Source organism: Dermochelys coriacea, chromosome 22 (genome assembly GCF_009764565.3).
Source record: "Dermochelys coriacea isolate rDerCor1 chromosome 22, rDerCor1.pri.v4, whole genome shotgun sequence".
Taxonomy (NCBI): Eukaryota; Metazoa; Chordata; order Testudines; family Dermochelyidae; genus Dermochelys; species Dermochelys coriacea.
Window position 1 is genome coordinate 5,126,227 of NC_050089.1, and position 13,823 is coordinate 5,140,049.

Sequence of the window (13,823 nt, forward strand, 5' to 3'; positions counted from 1 at the left end):
TAAAGTGTGCCAGTTTAGAAGAAGATTGAGAGATCTGGCTTCGATTCTTGACTCGCTTCCTGCGTGACCTGGGTCAACACCCTTAATCTCTCTGTATTTCCGTTCCCCATCTGTCAAATAGGGGTAATAATTCTTCCTTTGCTTTGTCTATTTAGATTGTAAGCTCTCTGGGAGTAGAAACTGTCCTTTCCAGTGTGTTTTTACAGCGCCTAGCACAATGGGGATTCTAGGCACCTGTGTAATATGAAAAGTAAAAGTAATAACTTTAGTAATAACAATGGGAGTTTTGCCTTTGACTTCAAGGGGTCCAGGAATTTGGCCCTGAATTCTGACCTCTTGGCTGCTATTTTTGTGATTTGGCCAATTGTTTGGGGCTATCACAAGTAGAGCTGGGGTGTGTGTGAGAGAGAGAGAGAGAGAGAGAATTTCAGGATTTTAACATGAAACAGGATAAAATGTTCTGTCACATTTTCAGCAGAAAATATTTTCCATGCTTTTGAGCAGCTCAAATCATCAAATGGTATCATATAAATAAAGTGAAGATACAAAAGGGTGGGTAGTTTAGAAGATATCGAACCTGATACTGATACTGAATCAAGCTCACGTGTCCCTGCGTTTTGATTGGTGGAATATACAGTCACTGACTGTAGATTTGAAGGGAAGGGAATGTGGGCTAGTGGCCAGAACAGGACCCTGGGAGTCGCATCTACTGGGCTCTATTCCTGGCTCTGTCATTGACTTGCTGTGTAACTTTGGGCAAATCACTTCATCGCTCTGACCTACCTCACAGGGAGAACTGACAAATGTTTGTCAGTGAGAACTGACAAATGTTTGCAAATAGCTTGGATAAATATGCTATCCATGTTTAAAGTGTTAATATAGGAAAATCCTTCTGAATCTAAGATCAAACCAGCTGGATGTAAGTAGAGGAGAATGTGGAAGGAAGTGTGAAAAGGAAGGAAATACATTTATTCTCACACCCAAAATTTGCCCGATGCTTTCAAATTACAGAGGACACGTTTCCGGCTGTGAAGAGTACATAATCTAAAATAATAGAACAAACAAAAAATCCCATGAAGCATTGTCTTGAGTTAGTGTCATTCTTATTTGTTTAGCACCAATAATGTGCTCTGTGGCATGTAGCTGGGAACTGTTATGATTTCTAGAGCCCTGCTGGAGGGAAGTTGCCATTGTGTGTTCAGTGCTGTAGCCATATGTTCTAGGAGAGACACACACTGATGCTCTCTCATGGAGATTTGACTTTTGTCTTTCTTTCTTTCTTTCTTTCTTGTTCTCTTAATCCACCATTGAGAGGTCATGCCAGCCAAGGGCTGCTGTATGGAAAAGAATAGCACTGAACAGTGGTTTATAAGGCACAACCAAGCCCCTGCTCTGATGATCTCATTAAAAGAACCTGATGTGTTTTCAATGCAGGATATGTGCAGTGCTTTGGTGGAGAGGTACCAAACGCACATGCACCCATTCTGCCTGACTCTCACTGCTTGCTAACTGACTTGCCCTCTGAACACCATCATTGTATTATCCCAGTCTGCTGAGACAGGTGCAAATCTGCTCCCGGATCACATTTATATACGTGGCAAGTGAATTTTCATTACAGGCTGGAAAGGCTCTTGTCTCTCAGTCCTCTATAGAATTGGGAGTCTCTTTGGCATGCACCTGACAGGCTCTGTAAGCAGGCCAGAGAGCCCATTTTGCCAACAACAAGTGGTTTCCAGTGAAGAGGGTTGCATCACCTGTTTGTCTCATTAGACTGTCATTTAGCCAGTGCTGTTTGCTGCAAACTCATTGTTAGTGCACATTTTGACGGGGTTTTCTCCCCCTCTTTGTTTTCTGTTTCCTGAGTAACCTTGGGGCCTTGCCTGATTCATTAAACTCCAAGCAGGTCGTGTCACTCACTGAAGCGTGGACATTGGAGGACCTGATCCGGCTAAGAAATGCAAGGCCCTGTCACTAGTACTAATGCTTTGGACTTCTACGGTTCCTTTCACCCAAAGACATCAGAGCTTTCCTGATGTTAATTCAGATGCACAGCACCCCTGGGAGGTAGGTGGGATGAGTAAATGGAGGCACTCAGAGGGAAAGGCCTGATCTTCAGACAGGTTGAGTACTCACAGCTCTTAACAAAGTCAATGGGGTACGGGTGCTCAGCACTTCTGTAAAACGGGCCTTTAAGTGACTTGGCCAAGGTCACACAGTAAGTTATTGCTGGAGCTGAGAAATGAACCCAGGAGTCCTGAGTCCCATTTTCCTGCTCTCACCACATGGCAGGAAAGGGAAAGGTTCGAGCAGCGTGGGGGCGATTTGGAATGGGTTTTCAGAAGCACTAAAAAATCCAAGGATTGCCATAGTGAGATACTGAAAATAAGAGCTAGAACCTGAGCTGGTGTCATCTAACTTCAGTGCAGCGGTGCCACTGGACCAACCCGGATTTACCCCAACAAAGAATCTGGCCCAAGGATTCTTCCTAGGGATCTTAGCTGGATAATTCTTTGTGCAGGCTGGTTGAACAGCTGAGAGCGATAACCAGTGTCGATAAGGAGGTGTTGGAGCAAGCGGAAGTGCATAAAAGGCTGTGACTTGAGGAAGACTGAGCAGCAAACTGGATATTTCCAAGGAAGATATAAGAGGAGGAGGAGGGAGGCTGAAGGCCCAGAAGGGTTATGTGCACCAAGTACAAGCTTGTTTCTTCTCTATAGGAAAAGGTACAATGGACATGAGTGGGGAAAAAACCAAGCAGGTGAAATCTGCAAAAAGTGCTGGTGCAGTTTTGATCTGCATCTGCATTTATGCTCTCAGGTCAGAGGGCAGGGCTCATAATAATCCCTCTATGTGGCTCTGATGTGAAGGCACATGGCATATTGCATTTAGTTCCAGATATCATAAGGTTCAGAGACAAGCAGCGAACATGATGAGGAGGGTTGGATAAATTGACTTCTGTGGAACGATTTAAAGTGGAAGAAGTGCTGAAGTGTTGCAATATTTGGTGTTTTTCCGAACCCCCTGGATTTAATTCTAACTACTAAAGAGTCTCAGGTTTCATTTTTAAAAAAGGAAGTTTCTAGTCCTCATTCTTGCCGAGGGAAGCTAGAAAATATGCCCCCTAAAGACTAAAAAGCCAGAAGTTAAATAAAATGAAATTTTAAATTAAAAGCATGTAAAGGACAAAGACCCCAAGATTATTATTATAAAAATCTCATGATTATTAAACTGTTCTCCTGCCATCTGGGAGTCTGATTTGTCATCTTTCAATGCTTTAGGCAGTCAGGACTGAATTAGTGACTGTGAGGGCATATGAACATAGAAATATGTTCTAAGGGTATAAACACCAAGGATGGAGAGCAAGTGTTTCCAGTGGTAGAACTAGACCTGAGAGGCTAAAAGGAAATGAAGGGTATCCTGACATTTAGGAAGTGCAATAGTCTCCTAAAGGTAATGGAGGATGTCCCATCACTTAAAAACTAAACCTGACAAAGCCCAAGAAAGAGTCTTGTAGAGGAGAATACTGCATTGCCTGGGGAGAGGCGGTCAAATTGGTCTTTCTTCTATCTCTACATTTCTATTCTTCCTTCCCCACACAAATGATAATTATTGGAGGTTGGACTGCTTTATTAATTCATGCTTCAGAACGACAATAGGACACCTGGACTAGCACCTGTCAGAATATGATGCAAATAAGCCCCGCAAATCTAGGCTAGATCAATGCTACCATAATGAAGCCCTAATAGAACTGCTAAGGATTTGAATGGCATTCATACAAATGGGCCATGCTCGGATATTGACTCAATTGCATTAATTAATGCAGCACACACAAGAAAGAAAGAAAGAAAGAAAGAAAGAAAGAAAGAAAGAAAGAAAGAAAGAAAGATTGCTCACATTTACAAAGATTTTCTAATGCTTTGTTGTTGCTGTTTTGTTTTTTAAATGGACAAAAAGGGAACTTATTATATTTGCAAACAAAGAAATAATGGGATGCTCTGATTTATAGATAGAAGGGTATTCAGGACCATTGTTGGAAGCTTAAGTTACAGCAGGATTTCCTTCTGTATGTTCAGAGAAAAGGTTAAAATTTGTTAATAACAGTCACAAGCTGTAAGCAGCTCCAGCATCATATGATTGATTTTCTGATTCTTTTAAATTAGGTTTACAGAAACTGTGTAGCGTACATACTGATATGAACTGTTGAACAGCTTTGTAAAGACAAGGCAGAGATGACTGAAGATAACATAAACTGGTCTGACAATGAAGTAATATCTGCTTCTTTGCTTCCTGAGTCACAATTCTTTTTAAAAAATTATTTTATCTTTACTTCTGTATCACTGGCTGAAATTGAACTTGCCTGCGTGGGTGGGTTTTTGTGCTGCCTGGATATTAACTTGTTATATTATCTACTTCATCTCTCCTGTGTTGTTTCTGTAATACTTTTATGCCAAGTTGGGAGATGTGCGTGGATTAGCAAAAGTCTATTTCACTTTCCCATTCAGTGTAGGGATGGCAAGGATGAGCCAGCAGTAGGCTGGCAGTTTGTATTAAACACCTCACCTTGTTAATGGGTTCTGGTCTTGGTGAGAAAGGGTGTAAGTGTATTCTGCTGACTCACCAAAGCAGCTGATTCATTATCTCATCCAGATATAAGAGAGATGGGGGTGGCTCTGTGAACAGAGAGGATCCAAGATGTGGGCTGAGCAGTCCAGAGGGAGGAACTCTAGAATTTGCTATACCTAGACAGATGGCTTGAGTTGAGCTTGATTATCTTACTGATTTCTTTGTTGGCAGTGCTGAAATCTAGGAAGTGGGTGAGTTTTTGACTGCAGTGTGTGGATTTTAGAGCAGGCAGGGAATGACATAGAGACCCATTTGATTTTTTTTTTGAGTGACCATTTGTAATAGATATGGGGCAGATTCTCCTTTCTCACTCAGTTCCACACTCGTAAATCTGGTGTTACTTCAGACTTACACTGGTAGGGCTGAAGGGAGAAATGGCTCATCACATCTGTCTTTGGAAACCATAAGATAAACCTTTCTAAAAGGGGGAGGGGGGAGATGGACAGGAATGTACAAGCCAGCCGGGAGTACCAGGGATAAAACACATGCAAATCTCCAGCTGACACAAGCTATGTCCTCTCCCATGAAAAAGTTCATAATAATCTGTGCAGAACATCACTTCAGGATAAACATAATAATGCTATAAATACTTGTACCCATTTCCTGTTGTTTGTATTGCAGCTTGCGCAGGGCTTTGAGTCTGGGTGAGGGTGTGACCGTGAGCTACATAATGACACACATACTAACCATCCACTCTGCTCCTTTTGCTATTTGCAGCATGGGCTGGAATAATGGCATTTTTTAAAAAAGTGGATTCTTTGCCATTTGGATTGAGGTTCATTTGAAAAAACAGAAAATAAATCTTTAATGAATGGAGAGGTATTTATTTACTTATTTCTAATATAACAGGTTTAGGGCAGCAATCCTGCCAGAGTTTACACAGGTGAGTGGTTCCATTGACTTCACTGGGATGACTCATGTGAGAAAAGTCACTCCTCATAGATTATTTAGCCTCCAAATTTAGTTTTACTTTGGACTTTAATATATAATGAAGATTGAACAAAACTTAACAGTGGGAGGTTGATTTGTTTGTTCCATTTTTTAAAAATACTGCTCTGGGAGAAAAAAGGGACCCATTTTCCTGAGCTGTTTGCAACTGAAATTCAATAGCATTGGACATTTTTGTTGAGTGGATTTCCTTTCTTTGAGCCAGAAGTGAAAGTGACCAGAAATAATAGTGATATTGAGCAATCTAGTTTTTAACATCCAAGTTCCAGTGGAATGCAAAGAAAACAGATAACTCTATTGCCAGAATCACAAGATTATTTTAATAATCTCATGATTTTTAACACAGTCAGTTGGAGGTTATGGTTTTTTAAAATTTAGGGTGTACTTAGATCATGTTTTCAAGCTTTTTTTCCACAACCATGAGGTCTAGAAATTTACCTTTATTATTATTTTTAAATGAAATCTACACTCAGATTATCACATGATTCCAGGAACTGAGGCTTCATGAGAAACACCAAATACCACAAAATTCATGATAAAATCATGAGAGTTAGCAGCACTAAGGTTAATCTCAAACTCTTTGATGTTAAAGATCTAAGATGTTGCTAGTAACAAAGGTCATTTTGCAAACGTGTAAGATAGCACGGTCACAGTTTGCAGTTTAAGACTTGATCCTGCAAAGACTTACACCTTGACTTCAGTGCAGCTACTTGCATGCCTGAAGTTAAACACATGCATTAAGTATTTGCAGGATTGACCAAAAAAAGTGTTTTGTGCTAAACATGAGAAACTTTAAGGCTGGATAATGAATATTTGCCTACTTGAAGAATGGCAGAGCTTTGTAGGTCCCAGTTCAGCAAAGCATTGAAGGGTACTCTCAGTTTTAAATGTGGAACCAATCCCATCTCTATTCAGCAAAACAATTAAGTACATGCTTTGCTGAATCAGGGCCGGGAAAAACAGCTACTTCACTCTATGGGAAAAACTCTTAAATAACAGAACGTTGCCAAGATAGCATGAAGCAGCTGTGTTCTGTAATCTAATTCCTATCCTATCAGTAATTATTATTGCTTCCAAATTGTGTGTGAATAGAAACTGTTCCTTCTATGAAATTAACCAACTCCTTTTAGCTGATTGATTCACTGATGTAATCTGACTATGCATAACAGGAGTGGGTTTGGTATGTTAGTTTTGTGTGAAACTAACAAGGAGGGAGATGAGAATAACAGACACAGACAGAAAAAACCCTGATGGATGAAAAGGAAAAGCTTCAGCTGGGGATCTGTGTTTCTGTTCCTAAGTATTCAATGTTCAATAGCATTTGATATTTATACTAAACAAGTTAATCCAGAGAGGGATTTTCAAAGGCATAAAAGGCAGTTCAGGCAGGAATGCCTAATTCCCATTTATGCCTCCTCCAAATGCAATGCATTTGCTACAGTGTGGTTCAGTAGTTAAGACCCTCAATTGGGATTGGAGAGACATGGGCTCTAACCCCTGTCTTGCTGAATGATATTAGGCAAGCCATGAGAATGCTGTGCACTTTACTTTCCTTATCTGTAAAAACTGGGATAATGATACTGACCTCCTTTGTAAAGGGCTTTGAGAGCTATGAGTAGAGAGCCTTATATAAATGCTAAGTATTAATATATGAAATCAAGGAAGTGAAGACTTTTGATGTGCCTAGTCCACAGCAACAGTCACAATTCCTTTAATTGCATCAGAATTGCTTTCTTAGCTATGAATTCTGTTGTCCCAGGTATTACATTATGGCAGCTGTGAATAACTCACATGGAATAAGGGGGTGGGTATTGAGGGCAAAGAGTCTGATATCATGAAGATACCATGATATGCAACCATGATGGGAGTGGGTACTGCACAAATGCATAGGGGCTGATCCTGCTTCCATGGAAGCTAATAGGAGATCTGCCCCTTCTGTCGAGAGAGAGAGAGAGAGAGAGAGAGAGAGAGATTTAAAGGTTGCTGGCATGTGGCAGAGGAGTGAAGGGCTTAAAGGATATATTTATGGGCTCATTGCATTAGGACTGTGAGAATCCGTGGGTTTTGTAGATTCAGATTTGGGCTTATTACTGTTTGTTTGTGCTGCAGCAGCTCCTAAATGCTCCAGTCAAGGACTGGGGGCCCCTTGTGTTAGGTGCTATACAAACACAGCACAAAAAGAGAGTCCCTGCCCCAAAGAGCTTACAATCTAAGCCCGAGAGTAGAGACAAGAGGTGAATACAACAAACGCATACGTGTGGGGTTGGGCACAAGAAAACAGCGCGACAAGTATCTGAGGAATGCGATGAGCAGTGCACGCATATTAAACAGCTTTCAAGTTCTAACCTTTTTATGAGTATTTCATAACATTTATGTAGAGAAAAGAACCTAAGGCCCAGCTCATTTGTATAGAGTATACTGTATACAGTAAATAGTGCACAATAACTTGTGACCATCCAATCCTGTAACCGCCTTGATTTTAGCTTCAAGGAATGAAAACTTTGCATCTTTACATGAGCAAGATCCATTGGGCTCTGGGATAATTTTTTATCCTGAATCTTGTATATTTTGATTATGAGGTATGTAATATAGCACTTCCTTCCTCCACCCTTTGACTGTCTTGTCTAGGTAGGTTAGGGCAGGGACTGTCTCTTAGGCCATGTCTACACTACAAAATTGTCAACCTAACTTACACCAGCATACAGCCACCACAGTAATTACGTCGCTGTGCATGTCTATACCTTCCTTGTGTCGGTGGTGCATGTCCTCACCAGGAGCACGTGTATTGATTGTACTGTCAGTGTGGAGCATTATGGGATGGCTTGTGAAAGCCAGGAACAGTCCACATAAGCAACGCAATGTCTACACTGATACTGCGTCAACCTAACTACATCAACCTTCACTCTACGCTGCTCGTGGAAATGGTGTTATTAAGTCGGCAGAGCAGGGCAGTTAGGTCAGTGGGAATGAAATTTAAGTGTAGACACTTCCATAGTTAGGTTGAAGTAAGCTGCCTTGCATCGACCTAACTCTGTAGTGTAGACAGGCCTTACTATGTGTTTTCACAGGGTCTAACACAATGGGGCCCTGAACTCAGTAGAATCTCTAGGTGCTGCAGTAATATGGAATTAGCCTTCCCTGTCTTCTTGGGTGGATCAACAATAGAGTTCATTTTCCAGTATCTTCTCTGACTCATGACTGTATTCTGGGAACTGCATCGGCTGCTGCTACAACACCTGCTGTGAGTTCTTTGCCTCTTGTGCTGTCTTGAATAATAATAATCCCTAGTTCTTATCTAGCACTTTTCATTCATAGGTCTCAAAGCACTTTACAAAGGAGATCAGTACCATTATTCCCATTTTATAGATGGGGAAACTGAGGCACTGGGCGATGCACATTGGAAAAACATAATCCCAACTATACATATAAAATGATGAGGTCTAAATTAGCTGTTACCACTCAAGAAACTGATCTTGGAATCTTTGTGGATAGTTCTCTGACAACAGCCGCTCAGTGTGCAGCGGCCATCAAAAAAGCGAACAGAATGTTAGGAACTATTAGGAAAGGGATAGATAATAAGATGGTAAATATTATAATGCCATGTATGAATCCTTAGTACGCCCACACCTTGAGTAATGCGTGGAGTGCTGGTTATCCGTCTTAAAAAAGATATATTAGAACTGGAAAAGATACAGAGAAGGGCAACAAAAAATAATTAAGTGTATGGAACAGCTTCCATATAAGAAGAGATTAAAAAGACAGGGACTTTTCAGCTTGGAAAAGAGATGACTAAGAGGGGATATAATAGAGATCTATAAAATTGTGACTGGTGGGGAGAAAGTGAATAAGGATGTGTTGTTTATTCTTTCTCATAACACAAGAACCCAGGATCACCCAATGAAATGAATAGGCAGCAGGCTTAAAACAAACAAAAGGAAGTACTTCTTCACACAGCGCATGGTCAACCTGTGGAACTCCTTGCCAAGAGATGTTGTGAAGGCCAAAACTATGACAGGGTTCAAAAAAGAACTGGATAGGTCCATCAATGGCTATTAACCAGGATGGGCAGGGATGCAAAACCGTGCTATGGGTGTCCCTAGCCTCTCTTTGCCAGAAGCTGGGAATGGCCGACAGGAGATGGATCACTTAATAATTGCCCTGTTCTGTTCATTCCCTCTGAAGCACCTGGCACTTGCCACTGTCAGCATACAGGATACTGGGCTAGATGGACCATTGGTGTGACCATTCTTATGTGCTTAGGAAGTGACTGACCCAAGGTCACCCAGAAGCAGACTGGGATTAGAACCCAGATCTCCTGAGTCCCAGCCCAGTGGTCTAGCCAGCCTCGATAGTAACAATAATTTATTATTATAATACTCACATTCCTTATTCAGTCTCAGCAGCATTCTTGATGCCTTGCAAACCCACAAGGAATTTTCAGATGCAGACAAAACACTTGAGACACCCGGAGGCTGTTTTGAGCCAGTTCCAAAATACTGTGGGGTTGGCCACGGAAAGGTCCATTTCACGGGGATTTGGAGGACAAGGGTGGAGTGTAGGGGCTGCTGCTATTCAGGTTGGCAAGCGCATTGATGCTAAGCTGTATTCGTGGCCAGCTGGCTAGATAGTGATCAGCGGAATCATTTTCCTCGAATTCGGGCCAGTCTCTGACTGGTACCCAACGGAGCAGACTGCAGCCAGCTTTCTCCTCTAGGGGGTTCTCTTTGTTCTCTTGTGGGACCTGGGCAAATGCTTTGAGCAGCCACTGAACTGCTGCTGCTGCTGTGTTTAAGAGCCGGTCTGCTGACTCTTCCCACTAATTGAGCAACTGAGCTGCTCAGGCAGCCTACCGCAGACCAGCTGTGCTCGCTAGGTTGCCCAGATACTGGCTCTGCTGTAGGCCTTGATTCCTGACACTCCGGTCTCTATCTGGGATTATAGCACTGTCCTACTACCCTGGGGTGTTGAAAGCATAAATCCATTAAAGCTGGTGAGGCACTGCAACACTAGGCAATGGGGAGCCCTATAAGTAAATAAAACAGGGAGATTATTACTAAGGAACTAATGCAGAGCACATGGCAGCCAAAAGAAAGCATCCCCTTGACTTTGATGGGCCTGGAATCAGCCTTAATTGCAACTAGTGCAAAACCGCAATTGGCCACCATGATAATGTTCACACGCAAAACCAGATATTTTGGCAAATAATTGGAACGGGTAAAATGTCACCCTTTCCAGGAACAACATGTGTAGTTATGCAGTGAAATTCCATCTGGCGGGAGAAAGGGGGGAGGAGTTCAGCCATTTAAAAAAAATGTGTATAATCTGGAAAGGAATCCAAGCCTTTTCCCAGAAAAAACACTTCCTGGTGGCACAATTCTAGTTTTCTGATGATGACCAAACTGGCTTTCGTTATCTCCCGAAACTTTTGACAAGTTTCTGTTGCTAGTTTGCGACCGTGAAAATGGTGACACTGTGTTTCCTAGAGATGAAAATGCTTCTAATCTCACTGGCAAATTAGAGCCCGATACTTGTAGTCCTTGCATGGGTGACGTTCCCACTTTCTTCAAGGTCCAGCTAAAACAAAAGTTCTGAGCTTAATGCAAAATTTATTGGGGGATGTTCTATGCTGAGGGTCAGACTAGATGATCACAATGGTCCCTTCTGGCCTTGGAATCTACGAATGGGAGTCAGGCAGGCGCAAGGAATGCTGGATCAGAGCCATCTTCCTCTCTTATGGCCCGACCCTGCCACTGTTAAAGTCAAAAGGTATTGACTGTTTAGGAAGTGGGATTGAGGCTATTTTCAAAGGTGTCTAAGAGAATTAGGCACCCATATCAATGCGATTTAGGCACCTGATTCTTTTCTGCTGCTTTAAAATCCCAGTGAAACCAATACACATTTTCTCCAGCCTCATATGTGACTTAATAGTTACTTACCAGGAATTCCCACTTTAGCAGAGGCATGGCGAATATAGCTGCCTCTCTTTAAGGGTGGCTTGGCTCAGTCAGAATTAAGAGGGGGCCTGTTTTATTGGCCGGTAAAGCTGATTGATTTATTAGAGCAGAAATCTCTTGCTAGCTCCCAACACAGGTTATTCTCCAAGTGCAAACTCTATTTCACTGCACACACACACAACACGGCCACAGTGCCCATGTTATGAATAGGCCCCTTTGTTAGCCTGCGAATCGACAAGACAGACTGTTTAGTTCATGTCTGTGCATTAGTGAAGGAGGACGGGGGTCTGCGAGACAGATGTGCCTTTAATTGCATGGAAATATTAGAAGATCGTTAAGCCATTTTTGACAGGTTTCCCTCTTGCTGAGGGAGCAGAGCGCTGTTCCAGAAGAGGTGTGGGGAGCAGTCCTGTCCTGCCTGCCCCGTAAAAAGAACCCCATACTAGACTATCACCCTGCTATGGAATAAAACAAAGGGTTTAGCTAACAGCCTTGCTTTCCTACCAGAGCCGCAGCGCTGATGCTGCATCTGAGAAAGAAACCTCCTCAAATTGCATCTGAGAAAGGGCTTTTCAACACTGTTTGGGGGACTAGCCATGTCACAGATAAGATGGAGCATATCAGCTCTGCTGAGAACATGGAGCTGCACCGACTGGCCTGCTTCTTATTTGTATTAGCATGGTCTGAGTCCATGAACCTCCTCAGCAAATACTTGAGGAGAGGAAAACTGAGCTCCAATCACCCTCAGAAAACTTCACAAGCCATTGCTGTAGAGACAGCCCTCCTTTCTAGAGGCAGAGCAGACATTGGTCTGAGCAGGATTCTTGGGTTCTATTTTCAGTTTTGCTACAGACCTACTGGGTGACCTTTGGCAAGACACTTTGCCAGTGTGCCTCAGTCCCTCCCCCTCCCCCACCCGTGAAATAGGGATAACAATGCTTAGCCATATTTGTAAGGTGCTTTGAGATCCTCAGATGAAAGACACTATAAAAGAGCAAAGTATTGCTGACATATTTTCTTTGTTCCTGTGGATCTTAGAGACATCCTCATGAAAACAAGGATCCCGGCTGCTTACACCTTAGCAGTTATCAAGCAACAGCTACCGATCCTCACCACATCCCTGGAGTTAAGTACTACACATGGGATCTTCAGCAGCTCTCAGTGTTGTCCACCTGAGTCAACAGGAGCTTTACTACTGACTTCACTGAGAGCAGCTAGGCCAACATTGAGCCCACCATCATCATCCTCATTTCATAGTTTTGTAGAGTTCAAGGGCACAAGGAACCATCTAGTCTGACCTCCTCTATATCACAATCCATTAAACATTACCCAGATACCCCTGTATTGAGCCCAAAGGCTTTAGTTAGACCAAAGCATTTCACTCCTCCTCCTCTTCTTCTCCAGATGTCTTACTGTAGGTCTTGACTGCAAGGTGCAATTGTAGCAAGCTAGCTCTGCTAGCTCACATCTAGCTAGCATGGGTAACGACAGCCACAAAGACACGGCAGCAGATCCTAGCAACCCAAGTATCTACCCAAGGTCTCTGGTAGACTTGGCCTCTGGTTGCTTGCCCAAGTACAAGCCTTTACAGCTGGGTTTTCACTATTGTCATTAGCTAGATTCAGGCTAGCACAGGTGTGCCCATCTATCCTACATTCACACCGTCGCCTCACAGTCAAGATATACCTTAAAGCCATAAATGTGAGTCAGTATCAGCAGGGGGATTTGAGCCCAGACACTTGCCCTTGCCTGTGCTCGGCTCTCTCGTGCTTTGCCCGGAGTGAAAGGTTTGGAAGTGCTTGCCATGAGCTCATTTAAGTTCCCTGATACTCAGGCCTGCATCACTGTGGATTGGAGAGCAGGGGCTGGGTTGGAAAAATCTATTGGCTGTTGCTTGTGTGGAAAATGAGCCGTGAGAAAGGATTTTTTTTTTACGTTTTTTTTTTTTTGAGATGTGCAACACAGCAATGAGATGCCATCTATCTGAGCCTCAAATCGGGGCTTTTCTCGGTAAAGGGCCGATAAAGCCAACAGGCTCACACATATCACTGTCAATGGTAGCTGATAAGAGGTTTTTTGCAAGTCCGTTGCCCAGCACTCAACCAGAATCGAATTTGGTTTTATCAAGCAGCCGTGCTTTGAGGATAACGCTTTGCATTTCTGTGACTGGTTTCTGCCAAGGAACTCAGAGTTCCTCACAATTGTTAAGGATCAGCACACCCTTGGGAGGAATGCATAGCACGTACAGGGAAATTGACTCATGGAGACATTAAATGACTTGGCTAGGGTGACGCAGTT

General features: G+C 42.7%; 1 protein-coding gene across 9 annotated transcripts in view; it reads left to right on the plus strand.

Annotated features, from left to right (window-relative positions):
• The window catches only part of FLI1 (Fli-1 proto-oncogene, ETS transcription factor), a 114,475-nt gene that overhangs the window by 32,112 nt on the left and 68,540 nt on the right, over positions 1 to 13,823 (plus strand). The window contains exon 1 of one of the 9 annotated variants that reach the window (XM_038380742.2): positions 4,678 to 4,814. The exons of the other annotated variants lie outside the window; for them this stretch is intronic. The gene's annotated coding sequence lies outside the window, so the exon portion shown is untranslated. Of the gene's footprint in view, positions 1 to 4,677; positions 4,815 to 13,823 lie in introns of those variants that run through there. 9 annotated transcript variants of the gene reach the window in all.